The sequence below is a fragment of the Carcharodon carcharias genome, chromosome 3 (assembly GCF_017639515.1).
Source record: "Carcharodon carcharias isolate sCarCar2 chromosome 3, sCarCar2.pri, whole genome shotgun sequence".
Lineage (NCBI taxonomy): Eukaryota > Metazoa > Chordata > Chondrichthyes > Lamniformes > Lamnidae > Carcharodon > Carcharodon carcharias.
In genome coordinates this window covers 65,045,309-65,060,278 of record NC_054469.1, presented here as the reverse complement: position 1 = coordinate 65,060,278, position 14,970 = coordinate 65,045,309, and the positions used below count along the sequence as shown (strand labels likewise).

Genomic DNA, 14,970 nt, shown 5'->3' with positions numbered 1-14,970 from the left:
CAGGGGCTCTGATCCAAATTTTTAAATTCCTCTCTGGCCATGGGGGAGGTGCCAGAGGACTGGAGAACAGCTAATGTGGTTCCACTATTTAAGAAGGGTTGGAGAGATAAGCCAGGGAACTACAGACCAGTGAGTCACATGTGAGTAGTAGGGAAACTATTGATGAAAATTCTGAAGGAGAGAATCTATCTCCACTTGGAGAGGCAAGGTTTGATCAGGGATAGTCAGCATGGCTTTGTCAGAGGGAGATCATACCTAACAAATTCGATTAAATTTTTTGAGGAGGTGACCAGGTGTAAAGATGAGGGTAGTACAGTTGGTGTACTTTATATGGATTTCAGCAAAGCTTTTGACAAGGTCCCACATGGGAGATTTATAAAGAAGGCAAATGCACATGGGATACGGGGTAATTTGATAAGGTGAATTGAAAATTAGCTTAGTTATCAGAGACAAAGGGTAATGACAGAAGGCTGCTTATGTGACTGGAAGCCAGTGCCCAGTGGCGTACCACAGAGATCGGTGCTCGGTCCCCTATTATTTGTCATTTATATAAACGACATAGATGATTATGAGGGGGTGGGGGGGTAAGATTAGTAAGTTTGCGGATGACACAAAAATTGGCTGGGTGGTTAACAGTGAGGTTGAGTGTCTTGGGCTACAGGAAGATATAGACGGGATGGCCAAATGGGCAGATAAATGGCAGCTGTATTTTAACCCTGAAAAGTGAGGTGATACGCTTTGGAAGGAGTAATTTGACAAGGAAGTATTCAATGAACAGTATGACACTAGGAAGTTCTGAGGAACAAAGGGTTCTTGGCGTGTTGTCCATAGATCACTGAAGGTGGAGGGGCAGGTTAGTGGGGTGGTGAAAAAGGCATATGGGATACTTGCCTTTATCAAATCGAGGCATAGATTACAAAAGTCGGGAGGTCATGTTGGAGTTGTATAGAACCTTGGTGAGGCCACAGTGGAGTACTGTGTGCAATTCTGGTTGCCACTTATAGGAAGGATGTGATTGCACTGGAGGGGGTGCAGAGGAGATTCACCAGGATGTTGCCTGGGATGAAACATTTAAGTTATGAAGAGAGGTTGGATAGACTTGGGTTGTTTTCGTTGGAGCAGAGAAGACTGAGGACTGACCTGATTGAGGTGTGCAAGTTTATGAGGGGCATGGACAGGGAGCAGCTGTTGAAGGGTCAGTCACAAGGGGACATAAGTTCAAGGTGAGGGGCAGGAGGCTTGGAGGGGGGGGGGAAATGTGAGGAAAAACTTTTTTACCCAGAGGGTTGTGATGGTCTGGAGTGCACTGCCTGGGAGGGTGGTGGAGGTGGGTTGCCTCACATCCTTTAAAACGTACCTGGATGAACACTTGACATGTCATAACATTCAATGCTATAGGCCAAATGCTGTTAAATGGGATGAGGTAGGTAGGTAGGTCAGATGTTTCTCACCTGTCGATGCTGTCTCAATGGGCCGAACGGCCTCTTCTGCATTGTGAGATCCTGTGATTCTGCGAATTCTATTCTCATTCCCTTTGTCCTGTACCGATAACCCATCTTAATGTCTCATGATGCTCTACATTGCTTTGATGATCTTTCTCTAGATTACAATCACTCTACACCACCTTCTCTAACCAAGAATGCTCTCAAGCTCCTTTATTTTCTTCCTGAGCACCAACCACTATTTGTCCAGACCCCTTCTTCTGCTTGGCTCATCTTCTTTCTTAATGAGTTCTCACTTAACTTTGTACACTATTTCCTGCTTTAAAACATTTATGGGATCCCATGCACCCGAAATGCTTGCTTTTGTGAACCATTGCTTGTTCCAGTTCTGCATTAGCCATTGATTTCTACTTCTGTTGCTTTGGAGCAGAAGGACACGATCACCAATCCGGAGACCATTGATGCTTTCTTCCAGTAAAACTCTATTCCTTCACTCCTTTTCTCCATATCTGTAGTACACTCTCATAACTCAACATCTACACTTGACCAGATGTGTTGTAATATTTCGTCTGAGGTTTTTCCTCACCTGTGCATTATGATTCTACAAGTGTTTGGTGGTTTTTGTCATTATTTCAAGTTGCAAAAGTCTGAGGGATGCTGATAGACTTTTTGCTAGCTTCAAAACTTCTGCACAAACCAGTTACACTCGGATGTGGGTGCAGTCATGGGTATTTCCCTTTGAATACAAAATGACTTAGAGAATGAAGAAGCCAAACACAGTAGGACAAGCTGCAGCAAGAGGGGAGAAGGATGGCAGGGAAAAGAAGTGCTCTCAGCAAGAGGCCATATCTTCCCAGGGTGTTCCGGCAGCATTCTCCCATCAGAACCTCAATGAGGAACAGTGTGTGAAACGTGCACTTCGGTAAGGACTTCCTCTTGAAATCTGCAACCTCTTGCAGCCACATCTACAACTACAGAACAGGGCAAGGACCACATTGCCAGTAGCTGGGAAGGTGACCGTGGTGGTGAGTGTTTAATGCATCTGGCTTCTTTCATGCTGCAACTGGAGATATTTGAAACATCTCAGTTTGCCATTCACTGGTGTGTAGGTCTTGGGAGGGTGGGGGGCTGAGGAAGGGAGTTGAGAGGAAAATCACTGAGGCGCTCTATTCAAAGAGTGCTTACTAAATTTAGTTCTCTCTTGTCAGGGAAGCAGGAAAGCAAGCACATAGCTTTGCAAGGATTGCAGGCTGCTGGCTTCCCCACTGTGCCATACACAAATTGCTTTGCGGCGGCTGCACGTCAACTCTGTCCTATATCAGAAAGGAGATGGGTTTCATTCCCTCAAGTCCAGTTAGTGGGTGACTACGGAGTGTGGCATGCAGGTCAATGCCACCACAGGAAATCAAGGGAGCTGCTGGGTGACTGATGACATGATCGATGGCTTCTATGTGTAAACATGCACAGTATGTGTACAATGAAAGCTATCATACCATTTAAAATGTGGCAGAACAGACCATTGACATACAGAATGAACACCTCTGCTCCTTGCACCACTCAGGAAGAGCCATGCAGTATACAGCAGAGTAGATGTCAGCATTAATGGTGGTCTACTGCATATTGTCCAACTTTGCCATTATAATAGGGCAACCCTTGTAACTAGCTGTACAACGATCACCTGATCGGGAGGAGGAAGCAATCTTTCTCCTTAGGCTATTCATGAAGAATTCATCCCAGTGTGATACTGGTAAACTTAACTTCAATCTCCCATTCACCAACAGTTCCACACCTTATCTCTCCTTTTATCACTGGCTGTCAGAGAGTTCACTTGGCCAGAATTAAAAAAAATAAGTCACCTCAAAATAAAAATTGCAAACCAAATTTATAAACTGCAGCATGGCTGGCAGAAGAGGAGTTAGCTGCAGATTGCCTTGGAGGATGACTGATCATGTTTGGGCCAAGAAGGCCAGTCTTCAGGTTGCACAAAAACAAGAAGTCCAGGAAAAACTCAGCAGGTCTAGCATCATCTATGGAGAGAGAAACAAAGAAGGGGGTGGGGGGGGAGATTAAAAAAAAAGGGGATAAAACCAAATGCAGACTGGGTGTCTGCTTTGCAGAACACCTCCAGTCTGTCCGCAAGCATGACCCAGGCCTTCTGGTCGCTTGCCATTTCAACACACCATCCTGCTCTCATGCCCGTCCTTGGCCTGTTGCAATGTTCCAGTGAAGCCCAACGCAAACTGGAGGAACAGCACCTCATCTTCCAATTAGGTACTTCACAGCTTTCCAGAGTTCAACAACTTCAGACCATGAATTCTCTCCTCTATCCTCACCCTTTTTAAATCCCTTTTTTTCTACATTCATTATTTTTTATCCACTTACTTTTATTTTACACATGGTTTTATCCCCTTTTTTAATCCCCCCCTTCTATCCCATTTTCTATCCTTTTTTGCCCCACCATTGCCCCCTCCCCCATCCCAACTCCAAAAGGGCCATCTGTTACTTGTTCTATGTTGTTCTTTCACACAATGCTACCCTTGCTCTGTTATCACATTCTGCTTTCTTACCTTTACACTATTATCAGCACCTTTTTAGCCCTTACTGTTACCATTAACATTCCCTTTGTCCTTTAGTTCATGACATTTTTGTCAATATCTCCTTTGTCCCCACCTATCGCTGGCATTTTATCCAGCTTCACCTGCTCCATCCCCTTAAACAGTATAAATTTAATCTCATTTCCACTTCTCTTCAGCTCTGAAGAAGGGTCATACAGACTCAAAACGTTAACTCTGTTTCTCTCGCCACAGATACTGCTAGACCTGTTGAGTTTTTCCAGAATTTTCTGTTTTTGTTTTAGATTTCCAGCATCCACAGCATTTTGCTTTTATCTTCAGGTTGCACCATCTCACCTTGGGAGCAAAAGTCTGAGCTGGCTGGCAGTCAGTGCCCTTGCTGTTGCCTGAGTGGCAGAGGTGGGAGGCTGAATGCGGTCTTTGCAAGAGAGCACAAGGGATTCTTGCTCCATGGAGCCACTGCCACTCTCCAGAGATAGTGTCCCAGCAATCCTAGTAATCAATTGGAGGACAGATTGCTGGACTGCTATGACAACTTGCAAGCCCCTTAGCACACTACAATTTACAGCTATTATGACAGCTGTCTGAACTTGCATGGCAGAAAGCTAACCTTAAGATACAGCAATCTCAGTTTCCACTGCAGCACTCAGATGTCGATGGCCGTTGCTTGTACTGCAATGCAAGCTGCAACATCATCCATCAGATAATGCATGTTTAAATCCAGAAGGGTGTGAATGAAATTGGTCAACACTTCCATACTGGCAAGGATGAGGCTCAAGCTCTGAGTAAAGCCCTGTGCCAAGTTGGTGCTGGGCTCCTCATGCTGCTTGGCATTGAACACAGGTTGACAGAAATCCCAATGGGCCAAGCATTGTGTAGTGCTTCTCTCGGTTGCCCCATCGAACTAATCTGTGTCTTCTGTAGCAGAACCCACACTGCCATCTGGGGAGCTCTCTCTACCACCAAGGAGAACAAGGATAGTAAGTGCATGGGAACACCACCACCTTTGAGTTCCTCTCCAAGACCACAGAGGCAGATCTCTGCCCTGGCTGCTGGTCATTCATGCCCAGTGTCTCGCCATGTGCAGATCCCACCACTATCCTCCCTTCTAAATTACATGCAATTTCAGTATCTGAGCTGGCAGCTGCGAGCGTGAAAATGCATGACTGTACGTCTCCAGCATCACTAGCTTCTTGGAGTTCCTCCACTGACTGGTGGGGTAGCACTTCTTGGGTATCTCAAAGCAAAAAGGCATAAAAGCTAAGGTTGTGGTGAGGGGAGATGTGTGGTCAATTAAGAAGTCCATGCTTACAACATTTGCAGCTTGTAAGTAAGAGATTGTGGGAATGAGGAGGAAAAAAATTAATACAAGAATACTATCACCGATGATTTAACACTGTCGCTGGCGATTAACTCAGCAATGGATGTTCCAATAATGGTGAGAATTCTCCTAACATGCAGGCACACTTGCCCCCTATAGGTAGTCCCTGCTGCCCCAGTTTAACACCACCTTCTCCTGTAAGAGAGAGAAAAAGGCATCAGTGAGCGTCATGCAATATGTTTGGCTAATGTGGCTGTCATAATAGCAAGTTGTGAGAAATGGATGTGAGGGTTAAGCAGTGCTATGTGCAAGAGTGAACTGAAGCATAGGAATGTTGGCTATGATTCTGAATGGTAGTGATTGGTAGTGGTGAGTGATGAAGGCAAGGTGAATTGAGCTGGTGTAGTTGGCAAGATATGGCATTTGAAAATGCATTCACTAACCTGGTGTACTAATTTGAGCTCACTGAACTTTTGTGACTCTGCATCCAGGTTGTTGGGGCTTGATTGCTGGTATTTACCTCCACTTACTTGTTCCCTGACTGCTTTTTGACCATCTGTCTGGAGAGACTCCTGGCTCACTATGGATACAGGGCATTGCTCCTTCTTTCCACCTCCTCCACCATGACCTTTAATGCAGTATTGGAAAACCATGGAGCCTGCTATCTCTCCCATATTGTGTCATTGTTCACATAGACTCACTTGCTGCATAGCTATCAGCATGAGCTCCTGCAGCAACACACCCCTCCCTTTAAGAGGTGGAGGCTAACTTTAAGCAGAGTACGGTAGCTTTGAATGATGCTAGCAAGTAAGTCCTAGGAGCAAAATTATGGCCCTGGTGCTTCACCTATTTCTGAGTCCCTTGTCTCTCCACCCACACCACCCCTCCACCCCCAACTCCGCCGTTATTCCTCTCCCTCAATCACGCAGGTTATTTCTTCTCCCGTTTCAAGATTCACCAATCAATTTTCTTTACTTTAAACCTTCCTCTCTTTCATGTTCTCCTTCACTGGGGCAGGTGGCTTATCACTTCTTATTTCAGCATTCGACTCAACCAGCCAACAAAACCTTTATGTCAGGGGTGGGTGGGTGAAAGATTGGGGTTGGGGGGGGAGGTGGCAGTGTGTGGAATTCAGAATGTCATAAAAATCTTCCCAAAGGACTCTGCAACAGGTTAGGAACTGCCTCACACAAGGATATGGCAAGCACCCAACAAGTTTGATCAACCATAAGCTTCACACAGATGATAGACACATTTGAAGTCAAGTCCCAAAACTTTTACACACCTGTTTTCAAAAATGTAGGTCAAGCAGTGACCACATGTAAGCAAATTATTTTAACCTATAAGTGAATAAAGGCAAGAATCATGCTCAACCGCTTTGGATGTCTGAAATCGCAAAGGATCTCCACAGAAAAAGTTAACTTAGGCAGGATTTACGTTGAGTCTTTATTTCGGCAGGATCAAATGACTCGGTGAAGTGAATAAACAAACAGTTGAATACCGGTAGTCCCCCACCTCGCAAAGCCATTAGTATTTGGCATGCACCGATTCCCCTGTCCCCTTTTCACTGTGCATGCACACTCAGGGCCCCAACCATTGTTGATTTGGTGCCAGCAGCAGGAGACAATTTAAACAGCCAAGTTGTTTGAGCCCGAGCCCCCTCTAGGGCACGAGCTGCGGTGTTTTGCACCTTTAGCACCTGCCTCTCCCACACCTTCCTCCCGTGCCCCTCCATGATGCATGCAGCCAACTAACAGTGTGGTTAGCTGACTAATGAAACTGGAGTCAATGGGAATGAGAGGAAAAACCCTCCACTTGTTGGAGTCATACCTAGCACAAAGGAAGATGGTTGAAGTTACTGGAGGTCACTCGTCTCAGCTCCAGGACATCATTGCAGATGTTTCTCAGGGTATCGTCCTCAGCCCAACCATTTTCAGCTGCTTCATCGATGACCTTCCTTCCATCACAAGGCCAGAAGTGAGAATGTTCGGTGATAATTGCACAATGTTCAGCACCATTCGTGACTACTTAGATACTGAAGCAGTCTGTGTCCAAATGCAACAGGACCTGGACAATGTCCAGGCTTGGGCTGACAAGTGGCAAGTAACATTCATGCCACACAAGGACCAGGAAATGACCATCTCCAACAATAGATAATCTAACCATTGCCCCTTGACGATCAATGGCATTACCATCACTGAATCCCCCACTATCAACATCCTGGGAGTTACTATTAATTAGAAAATGAACTGGACTAGCAATGTAAATACTGTGGCTACAAGAGCAGGTCAAAGGCTAGGATGACTAACTCACCTCTTGACTCCCTAAAACCTGTCCCCCATCTACAAGGAGTGTGATGGAATATTCCCCACTTGCCTGGATGAGTGCAGCTCTCACGACACTCAAGAAGCTTAACACCAGCTAGGACAAAGCAACACACTCAATTGACACCACATCCACAATAATTCACTCCCTCCACCACCGACAGTAGTGTGTACCATCTACAAGATGCACTGCAGGAATTCACCAAGGCTCCTTAGACAGCACCTTCCAAACCCATGATCACTACCATCTAGAAGGACAAGAGAAGCAGATAGATGGGAACACCGCTGCCAGCAAGTTCCCCTCCAAGTCACTCACCATCCTGACTTGGAAATATAACACTGCTCCTTCGCTGTCGCTAGGTCAAAAACCTGGAAATCCCTTCCTAATAGCACTGTGGGTGTACCTACACCACTTCGACTGCAGCGGAACAAGGCAGCAGCTCACCACCACCTTCTCAAGGGCAACTAGGGATGGGCAATAAATACTGGCCCAGCCAGCAAAGCCCAGGTCCCATGTGTGAATTTTTTAAAATGGCCCTTTGAAGTTGCACCAGTCCCTCAGATTGAAGGATCTGAGACTAAGCTGTCAGTAATCTCAACAAAAGTGAAGCTTTTTCAAGGGATAGTAAGAACTATCAATAGATCTGGAAAGTGTCTAGCTTCAGACAGCATCCAGAAGGCTCTGTAGGCTAAGAACATTAGCATTGCGATCTATTTTTCTCCCCTGCTTTTGACCGCAAGCCCCACCCAAGGCAGTTCTTGGGGGAAATGTGGGTCTATAGTAATAACTTGAACCAGAAATATGGATAGATTGAGGTCCCTCAGAACAGAGGGGTCTTCAGATCCACATCACCTTATTTATGCTCAGGCATGGGGAGGGAAATAAAAATCTGTCCTAGAATCTGATCTTCCTCCAGGGCCATCTACAGCCCTCTGGTCTGAAAAATAGAATTTAGCAACTTCACCTTTCCCTTTTTTCTGTGATTTCCTTCAATTTTAAAGTTTGTCACTTTTATTCCTTTTAATTTATTTTAGGATGACCAATGCACATCACTTCATAAGTTTTAAAACAACCTGGTTAGAGCTATAACAATTCTCTTAGTGTTTATAACCTCTACCCACTGCTCCTCAATTATCTTCTGTTTTGGTCAGCCCAACACAGACATGATAACCTTAATGGCCTCCTTCAGTAAGGTAGCCTTCTATAGTTCTATCAAAAAAAACTCCTTGAATTAGAAAGTTACATTCAAGTCACACTTCAGTTTAGTACTGTTGGAGTGCTCTATTGTTAGTAATGCTGTCTTTCAGATCAGACATTAAATGGAGGTCCTAAAAGCCTATTAGTTGGACACAAAAGATCCAGTGGGAATATTCAAAGAGTAAGAAGGAATTCTCTCGCTGACCTGGCCAATTTTTAAGCCCTTAACCAACACCACAACTACAGATTAAATGATTATTTATCACATTTGTTCTGTGGATCACAAAATTATCCTACATACCATTTCAATGGTAATTTATTGGTCATGAAATACTTTGGGAAGGCATGTAAATATGAAATATGTTCTCGTGTTCTTGTGTCACTTCTGATGCAGGTATTTCAGCCAAACCATTCACCCTTTTCTCAATCCAGAAATTATTTATGAAGAGATATTAATATATATGATGTCATTGGAAATTATTTTAAATTGGGCTTGTTGTAGGTTCTGTGTCTGTGAGTGTGTCTGTGTGTGCCTTAATTGGATTAAAGCCAGCTAGTCTGGGTACTTTGATGTATAGTAGTTTTGAGATGTAAACAGTAAAGTAGAAGGGACTTTTGCATTTTGTTGAATAAACCATTCAAAGACTGGGAGTGAAATCTTACACATAGCTAGGAGACACCAAGCAATATGTTTATATTACTTAAAAATTGGTATTATGAAAGGGGTTTTATTGTTAGAAGAGGTGGAGTTCAAAGGGCCTGGTGATACAATGAGAATTTGCATTCAAAAGGAGAGTCTGGGTATAACAGAAAGGAGTTGTGCATGTGCAGGGCAGAGGCATTTAAGATCAAAGTCTGTAAGCCTACCACTGTGTCTGCAAAGGAACCAAATTGAAACGGACCTCATTTTGAATTCGTAAGGTGAAAATGCTCTGCCTGGTATCTGGTTAAGTCTTTGGTTACTGTTGCCTTAGTGGAGATTAATTTGGGAATTTGTTAAAAGTTATGATAGTAATAATTTGTAGCCATGTGTATTTAATTTGTTATAAATTAATGTCTCATTAAGTGTGATATAAAAACCTCTCAAGAACTGGTGGTTTTATTCCTGAATTTAGAGCTGCAACTCAAACATACCAATTGAAAATATATGTTATGACAGTTGTTTAAAGTTTCCCTCTGGGATTTTAAAAAACTCAGTCTTCACAAGCTGCTGTGTCATAACACATTTTATCCTAGTTTTCTTTTGTAGTTGCAATGAAGAAAAACCTCCCAAAAACATTTTGAGAAGTTAATTTCACTTTAATAATGTAGCTTGGTGCTTTAAATGAAACAACTTAATCAGAAGTTAATGCGCAAATTCACCTAAACCTATTCGAGGCACTTCTAGTTAGGAGATTCAGCCATCCTGTGATTAGTTTAGAGAATCAAAGCAAATTAGCATAGGTGGGGGATAGGATGCAAGATGATGAGAAGCAGAACTGATGAAAAGCAGGGAAGAGACACAGCAGGGAAGTAAGGGACATGATCAGATCAGTGAATGGACTGGCAAGTTATAACTAGTGGACTGCTGCAGAGATCAGTGTCAGAGCCTCAACTGTTTACAATCTATATCAATAACCTGGACAAAGGGACCGAATGTATGGTTGCTAAATTTGCTGCTGACAAAGATAGGTAGGAAAGCGAGTTGCTAAGAGTACTTAAGGAATCTGCAAAGGGATATAGATTATCTAAGTGAATGAGGAAAGTTTGGCAGATGGAGTGTAATGTGGAAAAACGTAAATGAGGAAGATTGGAAAAGCAATGTAATATTTAAATGGAGCTAGATTGCAGAACTCTGCGGTACAAAGGCATCGGGATGTTCCGGTACATGAATCACAAGAAGTTAGGATGCAGATACACTAAGTGATTAGGAAGGCAAATGGAATGTTGGTGTTTATTGCAAGGGGAATGAATATATAAGTAGGGAATAAAAACAGAAACTGCAGATGCTGGAAATCCAAAACAAAAATACCCAGAAAAACTCAGCAGGTCTGGCAGCACCGGCAGAGAAGAGCAAAGTTGACGTTTCGAGTCCTCATGACCCTTCAACAGAACTAAGTAGAAATAGGAAAGGGGTGAAATATAAGCTGGTTTAAAGGGCGGGGGGTGCGGTTGTTGGGACAAACAACCAGTGATAGGAGGAGATAATCAAAAGATGTCACAGACAAAAGAACAAAGAGGTGTTGAAGGTGGTGTTATTATCTAAAAGAATGTGCTAATTAAAAGTGGAGAGCAGACAAGCAAGGTAGCTCTAGTGGGAGTGGGGTGAAATAAACCATGGGTGGAATATGTTTAAAAATAATGGAAATAGGTGGGAAAAGAAAAATCTATATAAATTATTGGAAAAGACAAAAGGGAGGGGGAAGAAATGGAAAGGGGCTGGGGATGGAGGAGGGAGTTTGAGATCAAAATTTGTTGAAGTCAATATTCACCTCATCTTCCGACTAGACACTTTACAGCCTTCCAGACTAGAGCTATCTTGCTTGTCCTGCTCTCCACTCGTAATTAGCACATTCTTTTAGATAATATTACCACCTTCAACACCTCTTTGTTCTTTTGCCTGTTACACCTTTTGATTATCTCCTCCTATCACTGCTTGTTTGTCCCAACATCAACCACCCCCCCCACCCCACCAGATTATATTTCACCCCTTTCCTATTTCTACTTAGTTCTGTTGAAGGGTCATGAGGACTCAAAACGTCAACTTTGCTCTTCTCCGCCAATGCTGCCAGACCTGCTGAGTTTTTCCAGATATTTCTGTTTTTATAAAAGTAGGGAAGTTTTGCTACAGTGTACAGGACTTTGGTGAGACCATATCTGGAGTACTCAGTACAGTTTTGATCTCCCCACATAAGAAAGGATATAATTAGAAGTTCAGTTCAGAGAAGGTTCACTCGGCTGATTCCCAGAACGTTGGGGTTATCTTATGAGGAAAGATTGGGCCCATATACATTGGAGTTTAGAAGAATGAGAGATGATCTTATTGAAAGATACAAGATCCTGAGGGGACTTGATAGGGTGGATGCTTGTGGAAGAGACTAGAACTAGGGGACACAGTTTGAAAATAAGGAATCTCCCATTTAAGATGGAGGTGAGGAGAAATTTTTTCTCTGAGAGTCGTTAATTTGTGGAGTTCTCTTCTCTAGAAGCAGTGGAGGCAGGGTCATTAAATCATTGTAAGGCCGAGTTAGATAGATTGACAAGGGAGTCAAAGGTTATAAGAGGTAGACAGGAAAGTAGAGTCAATGCCGCAATTAGATCTTATCAAATGGCAAAGGAGGATCGAGAGGCCGAGTGGCCTACTCCTGCTCCTAAATCTCATGCTTATTTGTGAAATCAGTAATTAAAAATAGGAGAGTTGATGTCAAAAGTGGTGTGATAGAAAGGAGCTACGGCAATCTGTGTCAGAATGTTCTCTCCATTCCTCTCTCTCACATCTGGTGGGCTCCTTTCCTATCTTTTCCCACCACAAAAAAAATCCAAGGGCAAAAATTCACAAATGGATGAAAATAAACTTCTTGGGTAAAATCCTCATTTCCTCCACCTGACTGCATGATTCCAAAGTCTAGTTCACCATCTGTGTGTAACCTGACATTCAAGGACTTTTAAACAAAAAAAAACTGGGGAAGACTGTGGCCCGAGCCAACATGAACCTCAGCGACTAGACTACAATAAATTTGCCACTCAACAGGAAAGTGTCGGGGAGGGGGCGGTGGTGGTGGTGGTGGGAGGGAGGCAGTGGCGCACTGGTATTGTTGCTAGACTAGTAATAGAGACTGAGGATAATGCTTTGGGGATCTGGGTTCAAATTCCGTCATGGCAGGATTTGAATTCAATAAAAATCTAAGGATGACCATGTAACCATTGCCATAAAAACCCATCTGTTTCACAAATGTTCTTTAGGGAAGGAAATCTACCGTCCTTACCTGGTCTAGCCTACATGTTACTCCAGGCCCACAGCAATGTGTTGACTCTCAAATGCCGTCTGAGCTAGGCAACGAGGGATGGGTAATAAGTGCTGGCCTGTCCAGCGATGCCCACATCCCATGAACAAATAAAAAAAAAGAACCATTAAAAGTATCTGCAATTTTCCTCCTCAGCAACAGAAACTTCTTGGCCCAAAGTTTTCACTAGTTTGACCAGAGCAAATCATTTAAAATAATGTTTCCACAATCTTTAATGCTGGTTTTTATAATTCCATCATGTTGGTCTCTGACTCTGACCACAAAACTGGCTACACCACCAGGTCAAAATAATGGGAATGATGAATCTCCATCAATTGTGTCTGTTTGTGACCATTCATGAAGGATTTAATAAGTAAGCTGGGACATTTTTTTTTAAAAAAGCGCAAAGGCATAAGGCGGCTCATTTTAAAAGTTCTAAAATATTACTAGGTACAGCTTGGGAATCCTTTATCTGTAAATCTAGTCTAGCCAGTGACACTCAAATCCCATGAACAAATAAAAAAAAATCTGAAAACCAAACACATTCAAAAACGACAGTCTTTTGAACCTCATCGATCTTTAGCGCAGGACGTCTGTGGTCCAAGCCGACACGAACCTCACCGACCGCACCCAACCTTTATTATTCAATGGTGCATCTTATTTTTCTATCAATTTTATTTACTTTAGACGATAGCTAGCCTAGGCTTAGGGCATTGTAATGTAAGTAGACCTAGGCCTATTTGCAGTACCCGAAAACAGAAATTATCTGAAATCTGAAATGCAATCTGCCCGAGGGTCTCAGGTAAAGGATACTCAACCTATATTTAGTTTACTAAGAAGCTGAATACTATACACTGAGGAAACCATTAAGTGGCTCAGAAGGGTTTTTGTTTTGGTTTCAAAGTCCTTGAACGTCAGGTTACACACAGATGGTGAACTAGACATTCCCAAAACACTTATTTTGCAATAAACTCATTTTCAGCCTTATTAATAAAATTGCACCAAGTAAGTACTCTTAAATACAATGAATGTGTAATCCAAATAAATAAAATTACATTCTATGACACTGCCTGATTGCACTGGGTCATGAAGAGCTATTTATTTGAGCAAAGAAGTTTAAGAAACTTGAACCTTGACAATACTTTGAAAAACCAGTGCAATTTTAAACGCAATTTGTGCCCAGACTGCCAATTGAAGCCAAAGTAGAAACACTTTTATTTGTATAAAAATGAAGATTTACATAATACACAATAGTACGACTAAGCTTACATATGCAGTTCATTATCTGCATCTGAAAAGTCTTCATTGACAATCTGTTTGAAAGCTTATTCTACTGAAAGCATGGGCTATTTTTTATGTCTTCCTTTTAACATTTGTGGATCTTTCTATTCAATACTTTTCCTGTGACATACAGTCCATTACCTTTCTCCTTGCCGAATGCACTTAGCTAACAATCTACATGCCTAGTCAAAATGTGTAAAGATATGAGATATTATTTTGACCCCGTTATATACACTTCTTTTAAATAGGAACTTCACCATGGCCCGTGAATGTATGATCCATACACTTCAAAACAATGGCTTACTTTGGCACAATCCACAAATGCACAATTCACATACTATTATTATTTTCTCTTTCATCTGTTGCTCTGTGGAAAATTGTTGATTTCAACACGTAAAATTATTGACCTTGAAGCTTGGAAAGTGGAAGGTCGATGAAAAGAGACCATGGACAAAAGGTTAAGGTATTCAGAAACAACAAAGGTAGGATAGCATGACATTACATGACATGAGGAGAATAGCTGAGGAGTGGAAGAGGGCACAAAAGATGAGCAACAAACACATTGTGATGAAAGAGGAATAAGAGATGCACAAGATTTGTTTAATCTGTTGCTGTGTGAACTCAGACATATTATTCTATATATCCATCTTAAAAGAATTCATTAGACATATAATATTAGAAATATATAGCATTTTATTCTGTTATATGTGTACTGTATTCTCCATGTGCAGAATAAATTAACTATATACATATAATAGGACAGTTATATATAAATATAGTTTATCATTTGTAACAAGGCATAACATACATATTTGCATTACTAAGATAGTGCTTCTATCATATCGAGC

At 42.3% G+C, this 14,970-nt stretch overlaps 1 protein-coding gene across 1 annotated transcript in view; it reads right to left on the bottom strand.

Moving 5' to 3' along the window:
* hacd1 (3-hydroxyacyl-CoA dehydratase 1) overlaps positions 1–14,970 on the bottom strand; it is an 84,313-nt gene that overhangs the window by 34,528 nt on the left and 34,815 nt on the right. The gene's annotated exons all lie outside the window — the stretch shown is intronic.